At 48.2% G+C, this 12645-nt stretch overlaps 1 protein-coding gene across 5 annotated transcripts in view; it reads right to left on the reverse strand.

Annotated features, from left to right (window-relative positions):
• The window catches only part of LOC128893446 (homeobox protein homothorax), a 442757-nt gene that overhangs the window by 81235 nt on the left and 348877 nt on the right, over positions 1-12645 (reverse strand). The window lies entirely within an intron of this gene.

The following is a 12645-nucleotide window of genomic DNA, read 5'->3' on the forward strand; positions in this document are numbered from 1 at the left end:
TTAGAGTGGGAGTATTTTTATGAGCAACTGGTATGTTGGAAATGGATGGACTTTGGTTCGTAATTTAGCCAACAGTATAGTTTTGTTGTAAGCGCGGCGTGTTGAATTTAGAAGATCGAAAATACTTGACACTAAGAGTTTCTGAGAAATTTTGTATAAATTTTAACTAACAGTTTAATCGATGCTGGTCCTATCTCACTCTTCTGATTAAGGGTTGCGTGCTTTATTGCGCTGAAATTCACAGTTGGCTACACTTTGGCAACGAACGAAACGTATATTTCTTGAGCTAGGATGATGGGTTACTCGACTCTAAGAGTTGTAATACCAGAAGAATATATATCCCCATCCTGCATCCCCTCTTCTCGATACTAACTTTGGAGCAATCCCAAATATACAATCTTCCAATTTCACGATATTTACAGCAGAGTCTAATCACCATTAAACAGATAATAATAATAAGTAATAAAATGAACCTTAGTCTTCCCACGATTTAAAGATAAAAACCTCCCCCGATTGACCTCGCACAATTTTTTCCACGCCGTCTCCTCATAAACAATTGCAACGTTGATCGACTTTTTCAAGGGGAATACCACGTGCTTGGAATCCAACCACAATGATACTAGAGAACAACGCGTAAACTTCGCCAAGGCAGCCAGGAATAATTCGGTTTTAACGATTCCAATTTCGCCGTTCCCCGTACCTGTTTCTTTTCCCCCCCCTCAGCTAGGAAACGGAGAACGGCCGAAGTCTCCGAGGAAATCATTGAATATGCAACTTAAGGAAATCCTCGGATATTGCGCTTTATTATAAACGGGCTTGTTCCCTCCCCCGGTCCAGCCTCCCGCGAAAATCCCTCGGCATTGGGAAGACTTTGCATATTCCCGAATCTGAAAATATTCGCATGCAAAGTCCCGCGGGAGCCGAGATACCCGTGGCTATATCCTCTCGGTAAGGTACGCAGCCTCTACTTCTCGGGGATATCGCGGGTGGAATCAATTTACATAAATAAGTCGTCGATAATCCACGGGACCCCGTTACGTCGCCATGAATAATCACTTCGATGATCGTTCGAACGTTGCGATTCGCGCACATCTCGTCAACACCAAATAGCTCCACGACTATTATCTCTTGTCTCGCAGCAACATCGCTCGACACCGGAACATGGATTCGCCACCGAACTCGGTGATCCATTAAAAAGTTTCTCCAGGAGAGTTCGAATCCCGCGACTTCCGTCATCCGAACAGGAGGAATCGTCGCTTGGAAAGCTCGAGGGGATCTGAATCGATGGAACTGGGTCGAAGTTGTTCGAGGCATCGCTGCACGCTCGGACGAGCTTGCGTACACGTTGCAATTTCAGTCTCAGATCCAGGTAAACCCAGGTGTAACGGAACGTTCATTATAAATGGCGACCCTCCGCGCTTCCTGTAACCAGAGACTTCTCGCGAACTTCTCCCTCGAAGGGACGCCCAGAGAGGGTGGAACGTCGAGAGATTTGGGGCTGAAGGAAGGATAGGTCGGATGTATAATTAGGCAGCGTTTGTAATTAGCGTAAATTGTTTCCCAGTAAGAGGGCTCGAGGATCTAATACCAAGCGGGAGGTGAAAACTATGATAAATTTAATATAACGCAATCCAGTTACGATGCTCTCAGAGGGGGAGGGGATAATTAATAAACGCGGAGGAGCGTGGAACGCTAACGAAAGGGGTGACGAGGGGTTCGCGTGCTGTAACACCTGCGTGAGAGGATTTACCTCCAACGTAAAAGGAATTTTACGTCACTGCGCTTTGGGGAGAAACTTGAAATTAGTATTCAACTCTTCTCGAAGCTATCGATAACTGCTCGACGCACACTGTTGTCCAAGAATCATAGAATACTTATTGATTGTTTGGCACTGATCGACAGGAAACTTGTTAATTCTGACAGGACATCTGTGAGGTTATTAACGGTGAAATTAAATAATAAGTGACTGGATCTAGGGGATTTTAAGTTGCAACTGGGTTCGACAAACGAGGCGAGAGGTTAAAGTTACCAGGAAAAACGAGGACAGGCAGAAAGGGACCTTTTAAGCACCGAGGAACGCAGGTGCGTGATCCTCCCACGAAAATATACTGTTATCCGCTTAACTTAGACGCCGTCGAGACGGAAGCCGTCGCTGGTTCGCGTAATATACGGTCCAATAAAAACTTAGTTATCTCTTCTCAGGGACCCTGCTCGCAAATGGCCTCTGCAGCCAAAGGGAGCAGCCCTGAAGGTGGAGGAGAAATCCAAAGGGAAAGCTAGTGGAATCCTTAGGGACGAGGATCCTTGCTTTTTAACAATTTCCTTGTCTGTCGTTATCGAAGCTGTGGTCAACGGGGCTGTAAGAACCTGGCTAACGGTACGAGATGGCGTCTCGACAGGGTAACGGTCGCATGGGCCATCAAACGAGATCTCGAATGGCGTAGCAAGGAATTTAGCAGTACCCATAACGCGGGAGTACACTCTGGATATTCGAGTATCCTCAACCAGGAGCTCTTGGCTCGGTGTCCTTTATGGGGGACCAAGCATCCTTGTTATTCTATGTTGTATTGCAAATAGGGCCCAGGTCTCGTTATTTCAATGGTGGAAGGTCCGTTAAACGGAAAATATTAGTTAACATAGCGAAATCATGGTATAAACAAATGTGGAACTACGATATCTTTTCTTTGAGAGACAAAAAATTGTTGCCCCTACTATTCCCTTCTACCATCGCTAACCAATGCAAAAACAGGTTCTGCTCGAACCTCCTAGCGCGCAATTAATCATAGAGAAGTTAATAAGCTCATTCCCCATCGCAATAGAAAAACCAAATGTGGTTACAGAAACCAGGTCCCCGGTGCAGCAAAGTCTCGGAGTCGATTAAGTTGAACTGGTTCCAACGGTGCCCGCGAATTAGGCTCGAGCGCTTCCTCTTCCTAATTTCACCGTGAATAAGTAGCCAGCGCCGCGTCGTTAGGAGCCGACTGAATTAAACGAAGAATTAAAGAGGCAAATGAACCGCGAGCGGCGATTCATCATCGCGCGGGGCATCGTCATCGCCGCGGTATCCGCAAAGTTCACGGGCAACATCGTAATAACCTGCCCCTGGGCGGGTAATAGTAATACTACTCCCGGCAGCCGCCGTAGTCTTTAATAACGGGGCGAAGACGACGCTAAACTAGGTAGACAAGCGTTAAGTCAGCCGAGTCTGGCCACGCTAGCAATATGAAGTCCGAGCGGTAAAACTTCCGCAATATATATCTACCTACGGGAGGCGAGCTCGAGGTCGGAAATTAGAATCACCTTTCTTCGAAGGAAATTAAAAGTTACTCCGCGGAAAAGAAAGAGTTACGGAAGCAGCTTAGGCGCACCCGTGAAGGGGTGGGTGTGTGGAACCCTGAACCCAGGGAAAATGGAGCCTGGGCGATGGGAAACTCGCCAATAAGAAAAGATTAAGGTACGCGACTTGGGAAACGAGGAGATCGAAGGTGAACGCGGTTATTCGCGGACCCTAGGGACTGATGGAGGGGTGGAGAAATTATTTTTAGGCGAGGAAAACTTTGGGGAAGAAAAATAAAAAAGGGAGTGGGTTATAGAAGATGGAAGACTTCTGTAATATCGTTCTACACCACACTTCTTAATCATACACGTGAGGTTGCTCTGAATATAAAAATCAATACCTATTGAATAATTGGTAATCGACTCCAAAACGAAAAACCTAACTCGAGTAATATTGAAAAGTCTATCGTCGCCACCTACAAAAATTAGAAAGTCCTACTACAAGTCACAGACCATCCACTGTACTTTTCACCGCAAGGTTTTGCTCTGTTCTTCCCTTGCATCATACAAGGTGGCGAGCATTCACGTGTGTCGACGCAACACGTGCACCCGGTGCAAAATAATCACTCCACCCACGAAGGCATATGCTCACTTGAGACAGATCACGAAAAGGCTGAGGGGTTCCCGTGTGTTTTGGTTCGCCATCCAAGCAACCAACCCCTCGGAGGGTGGCAGATTGTTTGATGGTTGATTGTCGCGCACCGCTTCGGGGGTCGTCTGATTGGGTCGCCGCGAAACATCTGCCGGCCTCCCGCGGGGCTCTACGACGACAATCATCCTACAATCGCGAGGTAATACACCGAAAGATGTCTTCATTCGGTGGAGGGCTGCGAATGAAAACGAAGGATTCGTCAGATCCGAACGGAGGAGTCGCGGTCGAATGATAAACGAGCCGAGGCTCGTTCGACGCGAATGGTCTTCAAGTTTTACTACCATTGGAAGTGGGTGTGGAAGTTGAATGTAAACAGAAGTGGCAGGTTCGGTTACTAGGTGTCCATGAGCAAGTTTGTTCCAAATGAATCAATGGTAGTATTCGTTCTGATGAACAACCTCCCGGATACTAAATTCTCCATAAAATTGCATCCTACCTAAAGATCGATGGAAATAGAAATCGCTGATGACTCGGCCCGTGTCCTCGAGGTATCCGAAAGATCATCGCTCGGCAAAGGAGCAGCCGCGGCCAGAAACGCTGGTATTGTGACAACGAATTAGAATGAAAAGCGAGCTCAGGGTTCCTTTTCAACTGATACGACTTTGTCCGCGGGTAGGACTTTCAGCGGACCCCGGTTGCTCATTCCACGGTCGCTCGTGCGCGTCATCTACCTGAAGCGCGCATAATCGCGGCCCCGGCCAAAAAGAGACGAGGAACCGTTCCTGCCTTTTAAAAGCAGCGGCACCGGAGGGAGAGAGCTAGCCACGGGTGGGAGGAGGAGGCCAGCAAAGGGACGGAAAGGAAGAAGGGACTTTTACAAAACTCATCCATCCCCCAACCCCTCGCGTAGAGACACTGATACCTACCGGCTGACGGTACCCACCTACAACCCAACGACAATGGATCCTTTGCGGGCAAAAAAGCGTAAAAATAAACGGGGTAAGGGAGGCGGAGGGATAGAAGGAGAGGACGAAAGAGTGCCGTGGTCCACCTCCAACGCGGAGAATGAAAGAAAGAGCGGCAATGATGAAAGCATTGTCCCTGTTCAGCGGCTTCTCTGCGAGCCTTCGAGGCGGCCAGCCCATCTCCTCCGAGCCGAGCTGTTTCCTTTACGTTCGATCTCTCGTCTCTGACCGCTTAGATGACGTTTAAGATTACGGAAGGAACTTTGAGTCCCCAATCGTACCAAACTTCACGTGGTTTAGATATAAAAAGTGTTAAGTGTAAAGTATAAATTGTAAATGCGTGTATGCATGTTTTGAGATTATTCGAGATCAAGATCGAGATCGTCTCGTCTTGTGCGCATCACTATTAAAAACTCTGACCTAGCTTCTTTCCTTTCCAATGCTGCATCTCTCCCTGCTGATTCCAGCCAAATGCCAACTGCTTAACGCAGCAAACACTGCACAATGAAAGAGTAATTACAGCGTCCACTTCGTCTCCGAGTGACGTAGGACACGTGTCCGTTCCAGGCTCGAAGATTAGGAGTCTCGCGAGCCCTCAATTCAGGAATGTAATTCGAGAAGAGTGTTTGCGTGTCTTCGAACGCCGAGGGCACCGATCAGAAGACCCTTGACTCGTCCCGCGCAATAACGCGATAATCTTCTCGCGCAAAACAAATAACGGGGGTTCCCGCCCCAAGTAACTCCAACCCTTTAACGCGAAAGGGCTTGTAAAGAGAGACGGATCCCCGATGATCGATCACAATCGGCTCCTTTTCGTTTCGAGGGCGTTCTTTGCTACGTCGACGCTCCCGGAGAATGGAGACTGCCAACTGGGGGTTTAGGGTTACAACCCCTCCCGTGGCGCGTTGTTATTCTTCGTGCGAGAACTATTTACAAAGTCGAGGCTAATGGCATCAAGAGATTTCGCTCCATATGCCCCTGTCGGAGTTTCGACGGGCTCTCACTCGATATGACATTAGCGTACTGTTTCTAACCGGATCCCATCCTGATCGCAGTGGCGTGCTGTCACTTTTCTTTTGCCAATAGGGGTATATCTCTAATATTGGTTGTAGGAGAAATATATGGAATAGTGAAGTTGAAATTCATGATCATTACTGATGAGTTGAACAGATTGTCTATATATAATAAATATCTATGTGGCTCTCAAATTATTCAACTCGATTATCTTTTTAGCAATCGTGATCGTTCCAGGAGTGTCAAATCGAGCCTGAAGAGTTCTTCCTGCCTACGCCAGTGAGAACGCTCCTCAACGAGCGTAAAGCAGAGGGGGCACGTGTATGGAGCCTAATGCAATAAAAGTTTGTCGAGTGGGTCGAAACGTATGCATATTGACCCGGTCAATCTCGTAACGCTACTGATCCTCCTCCACTTCCCTCCCCCTTCTCCTGTTTCCTCTTTGCGTAGGTGCGATACGCTGTCATTGCCATATCACCCCCTCTCCTATTTAACTACTCTCTCCGTTCAAGATTTCCACTACCGAATTTCCCAGACAAAGCATATTCCCGATTCACCCTTTTCCCAAAATCCACGAGGGCAACGATTACACTGCTTCCGAGGCGCGAAAACCTCCCCCTAAAATGTACCTCGGCAACGAATTCCGATTTCCAAGATCTCTTTGCCATGCGAGATTCATTGTGAGGATTTAATTGACCGGAAGCTCGACAATCCCAATCACGAGGCTGGAACTAGGTGTCCTGGAATCGTGGAACAACGTCAATCCACGGGCGCAAACCCCTTTTCTCTCGATATCGGTACCCCCCTCGCTCTACAACCCCGCAGTCGAATGCCTATTCTTCTCGCGTGCACCCTCCGGTCCACCCCCGAATACGCCGACATCCCTGTGCGGCCTCGGTTCTTCTCCCTTTCGCACAGTCGAGCGCGTCGAGCGAGCACAAATGGAAAACGGATTGATTAATCGTAGTAATTACCGATCAGCCCCCGCTAATTAGATATCCGACTCCTGCCCACCCCTGCTCGCCCCCCAGAGGGTTTCCTGCTTCGCTACGGGACGCGGTGGTGGTCCTACCACTGAGGGGACTTTCCAGGCGGTCGTCCAGGGGTTGACGGGAAAGAGACGCACGTCAGGGTGAAACCAGGGGGCGCAGGAGGAGAGAGAGCAAGAGCTAAATGAGATTGTTACACGAAGCTACCCAATGAGCCCGAATCACCGACGTGTACTACACGATTTCGGATTTCTGCGCGAAGTGACTGTTCCTCTGGGGTTGGCATGCAGTTTGGCGAAACGGAGGGATGATGTAGGTGGCCTCGTTGCTTGGAAGGATAGATTGGGAAAAATTGTAAGTGAGAAATAAATGAAACACCCTCTCACTGACAATCACAATCACTCACTTTAGAAGGCCCAACTCTATCTACTCAAAATCTTAAACAGCCTGTATCCCAACCTACTCATGAACGACACAGGTAAGCCTAACGGGACCCCTAATAGAATTCCAAGACGGAAAAGTCATCTTCTGGACGATTCATCTGTAATTAACAAATACCTCGTGCTCCCCTCTCGGCCAGCCGTCATCGTTTCATCGTCAATCCTCCAGGAAATCGCATGCGAAAAGCGTACCTTCGGTCTTGACGTTGTTCAGGCTCGTTTGTACATACATACTTGTTTGCACATACGTTTCGAGGGAGCAGGTGACGCAAGAGACCGTAAGTCAGCCGGGTGTGCGGTGTCACCGTTGCTACAGCTCGTATCGCGTCACTCCATCACCTCTCGCGGCCCTTTCTTGCGCCTTATACGGGTGTTTCGAGATTTTCGACTCGGCCGAGCGTGAGCTCCGGGGGCTTCGGTTACCCTCCAGAATTTCAGAAGCGTCGCTGCAACGGCCCCGTGCCACGTATCGTCGTCGCGGATCAAAATCGCCCCGTGGATTGGGAAACAGAGAACTCGAGGTTCGTATTTTTAAAGTTTAAAGTTGAGCTCGTGTTCTCGATAAAGCTTACAGTGTCAAGGTCAATGTGTAATACTTTCGGGCCTCTTCAGAATTTACAAAGTTGAATGCTCTGAAGGATTTTGCTGTTCATTGGCAAGCTGAGACATTATTATTGGATAAGAATTATGCTTCTTGACTCCAAAATAATTGCAATGTATGACCAATGTAATGCTTTCTGAATATTCAGACATTTATATGCGCACAAGGTCTGAAGGGGTTGGAGTACTGACAAAAAGAAGGAATTTCCCTGTAATGGAACGACTTCATCGAAAGAAGCTCTCGATTCTGGAGTCCCAGCGCCATTACCGAAACCGCCACGACTCAGAAGCCCCCGATTCCCAATAACAACGTTCTCGCTTCCCCGAACGAGCTCATTTGCGGCAAAGTCGAGTGTTCTCTCGCTCGCGGCTAATCGAACGCCCTAATCTGCGCAGGATTCGAATCCAATCGCTCCTTACTCGGCATGCAAACGACTTCGGCCACGTTTCCACCGTCACGAGCACACCCCCGCAGCTGACCCCTAACCTACACCGTAAAAACGAAAAAGAATTCCTTCTTCCATGTGAAAAAAGAATTATGGTCGGGACCATGCAGATGAAATTGTAGTGATTTATTTAATAAGTTTAGTAATTTAGTATCCAATACATTACTAATTTGTAGAAAGATCAATTGTTATTGCTAACATGTTAACGATAAAATTCCAAATATGTGTGCCTGTTAGTTTACTGTAACTCCTACTGCATGAGTTCAAAGCTACACTTCAGTATAACAATAATAATCAGTATAATACTAATAATCGCAACAAAACAAACAAACAAAATTCACATACTAGCTCCCTAAGTGCTCTAACCAGTCCCAAAAATTTCGGTTCGATACGTCGCATACATTTCTGTGAAAATATTCCCAAAGTTGCCCCATAGTGGAAGAGAAGAAACTACCCAACCCCCAAGATGTTGCCGCCTCCACGTGACCGAATGATTTAGCGGCCATCATTCCTCCGCACCGACAGTGCGGAACGTTTTCACGGAACGCGTAAAAGAGATTAGCCCCGGCACGGCCGCAGAAGTGACGTTTAACGGCCATCGCGCTCAAAACTGCGACATCCGTACGGTGCAACAATATTTGCGAACACGAAGGCGGGGGTGGCCCCCGCGCGGGGTGTTGGGGATATTAACATCCGGTCCTGCGATTTACGGCCCCATTCGCGTGGCTCCCGGGTCTCGGACGATTTTGTAAAACGAAATGTCTCGTTAGCAAGTCGGTTACAACCGAACACGCATATACAAGGTGTCCTACAATTTGAAATACAAGTAAGAATAAGATTAGAGATGGAGCATTTATTGGTTTTTGCTTGTATACCTAAGCAATCGTGACTCGACTAGCAATATTTAGAAAACTATTTTTGGTTTATATAACAATTTTATTCAATCTCATCTCGTCCTGGCTCGTTGGTCGAAATGTTCTGGGACACTCTGTATGCACGCGTATGCACCTATATGTTTATAACGTAGAACCCCGTGAACTGTCCCGCGGTTTTACAGCGGTCTAAATTACCCCAGCGACGTACAGTTATGATGTTAACGATCCGCTCGAGGAGCCAGAACGCGAGGAGGGAGGATCGCGCACCGGTCAGTCCCGCGCGCGTAAAAGCGACGACGCTCGAGGAGGGGGCGTCGTTCGAGAATCGATGCAAAAAATATCGTGCCAGCTGATAAGTACTGGGTAACGACGCGCCGATAATAATCGCATTAGGTTCATTAGCGTCATCAATAATGCCCATTAATATCGCTCGTTGACGGCTGGTTGCGAGCACTCGTCGTCCAACCCCCTTTCAACGCGGAATCGCGAACGAAAATCGAAGGTGCCGCGTATAGAAAAAATCAATATGGCAAGAGGACTTCGTTGGCAATGGTGTTGTAATTTTTAAGGGTAATTTGTTTGAAGTACGATGAGCTATTTGTTATTTTGACACATAATCGATCGAGGATCGGTTTCCTAACGAAAATCGAATATCGAATGTAAAGGGGAGGAGGAATGGCGAGCAACGAAGTCTCTTTTTCCCCTTCTCGGAGAAGGGACGGTAAATTTCGTCCGGTGATTAAGCGTCGTCTCGGGGGGCTTAAGCGAAATCGCTCTTCGTCTCCGTTAACATCGAAATCCTCTTAAGACACCGGTCCGCCGCGCGGTGCAGCTGTAAGTGATAAAATTATTTCGAACTCCGCTCAAACAGACCAAATCGTCCCCCAAGCATAACCCGTCCACGCGCATCTTGCAAAGAAAAACACGAACGAGTCGATGACTCCGCGGGAATGGATGACTCTGCTAGATGAAATTATCTCCAACGCGATCCAACGAAACGAAATCTCGATTCGTGGGAAAAGAATTCGAGGAAGTTGAGATTCTTATGACTCCGAGCTAAATTTTCCGGCCATTAAAAAAAAAATAAAAAAATTCTGTCTACCAAATTCGACCTGAAATTCCACGGGTCAAAAGCGACCCAATCTCCACGAGCAACAGACGTGAACTTTTCAGTGGCAGACGTTTATGATTAAAGCCACCACGATACCCATAACTGCTCGAGGAAAACAACCAATCAGTATGAATACCCAAGCACACGTCTACCAAGATAGCAAGAAGCAAGAAAACACCATCAGGCGGCCCGAGGAGTAACGAATTGCGCAACGTCTCGAACGCGTTGGACACGTGTCGTCGGGGATGAACGGGCAGACTGATAAAATTATTTCGAGCCCAGTCACGAATAGCGGCGTCGAAAAACGGCGTCAGCGCGGGGAGGCGTCGACGAAACGAACGGCCTAAGCGATAAAATTATTTCGACCGCGGCTGAAATAGAGCAAATCGCGATTCCGCGGAGAAAAACGTGCTGGACGTCGGAATAAACGGCCTAAGTGGCAGCCACCGCGACGCGGCCGTCACACACGTGGACCAGGAGGAACTCGACCAAGGGGAGGAGGTGGACGAGCCGATAAATAACCTCTGGTTTATTAGGGAGAGACGCCACACGGTGGAGAGAAGGCGGCTAAATTAGCGAGAATATTAGTACACATTTTCGCCACTTGCTCGCGCGTGCTTCGAGATACGGAGGCGCTAGAAGTAGCGATGGCGACGTACCATGCTTAGCAAACAAAAATCCCGAAAGAGAAGTGGAAATTTTAAAGACTGTAATATTTATGAGAACGATACATTTGTAAAATGCAACAAATAATTTCTAAAATAATATTTTATTTATGAAGAACTATGGAAAAGATTATTCAAACCGACCAAGCAGTTTCATTTTGAACTTATTCGAGAGAGGTTTCATCCCCACGGCGAGCCACAGGCGCCCGCCGGCGTACATGGGCGCTGCGAGGTCCGCGAAGGGTTACACGCGGTAACAAGCTGGCAACGGTTCTAACTACTGTCCAGGCTGATATATGTGACGGAAAATTGTGGGCGGAAGGAGGGAGAGACCTGAGTAGAGCGAGACGGGGACCGAGAACGTTGAAAAGGAAAACAGAGCGGAGGAAAGAAGAGCTCCGAAAGGGTGGACGGACTTCTTCCAGCGCACAGACAGAGCTGTTTTATATACGAATTATTTCATTTGTCTCGGGTATTCTAATTAGAGCAGCTATTTCTAAACGCGTCGCCCGTCGGCGTCCCTGAACGCGGTCCTCGTCCAGAGGTAACGTTCCACGGAGCGGTGCAACGGCCACGCTCTAATTGCATTACGGAAACATGAGTTTCCCCCGGCGAAATATATCACGAAACTTATCGCGCCACGAAGAAATTGCCGTGGCTCTCGCATGCACTTCGGCGCAAGTGCAAGCCTCGTAAGCTTCGGGGTCCGCCTACGTGCGCCCTTATACCTGCCCACCCACGCGGAGCATACATCACCCACCCGCACTTTCGCCACGCGCGAAAAAACGACTTCTTTCCACGAGAACGACGCCTGGTCGCACGGAATTTCACGAAAGCCCGTGGACTCTTTGACCAGCCGTATTTAGATAGGGCCTGAGAAGTATACGTTTCTTTGGGGGACTTTGGTAGGGGAAGAAACGAAGTTCAAAAATTTACATGTATTTGTTAGGAAATTATAAACCTTGAGATCAAGGAAAATTGGGATGTTTATTAGGATTAAAAAGAAGATGAGACAAGGAATTCATGGACTGAACGAAATAACAAAAACACCCTAATAAGTTTCTGTTTACATGATATACACCCCGATCAGTCATTTCACAATGACAAAACCATCGAAATACCCCGCGTTCCCAGATCATCCACGCAGGGGTGAATCAGCGCCCATCCAGCGAATATAAAATGCGAAACGAATTGCTCGACGCCTACCGCCGCGGCGTCGAACCCCCCTCGTCGCGGTTGGTCGGAGCGTTTCCTTGTGCTCTCGTTGCATCGTGACGCCGCGGAGACGCGGGTGGTTTGCAGCGCGTATAAATAAAATCGTCGCGACGTTCACGAACGGTACCGTCCGCCTGGCATCTTATAATAAGAGTATATCGTGGACGACGATGGGGATAGGAGGGGTGGGACGACTGGAAGAGAAGAGCGCAGTAATTGAGCACAAATCAAGTTTAAGGAGGCCTCCAGCGGGATTTTTTGATCGCCCTGGCCGGTAATATTTATTCCGTTCGGTGTTCCAGAGCCGCCCACGCGATGCCACGATAATTGCGTGGCGGTGTCACTGGGCGTCCGCCGAACGGTGTTAATTGCGTCGTCGCGGCGCGAATCGGAGACG

This window comes from Hylaeus anthracinus, unplaced genomic scaffold, assembly GCF_026225885.1.
Source record: "Hylaeus anthracinus isolate JK02 unplaced genomic scaffold, UHH_iyHylAnth1.0_haploid 3, whole genome shotgun sequence".
NCBI classification, from domain to species: domain Eukaryota; kingdom Metazoa; phylum Arthropoda; class Insecta; order Hymenoptera; family Colletidae; genus Hylaeus; species Hylaeus anthracinus.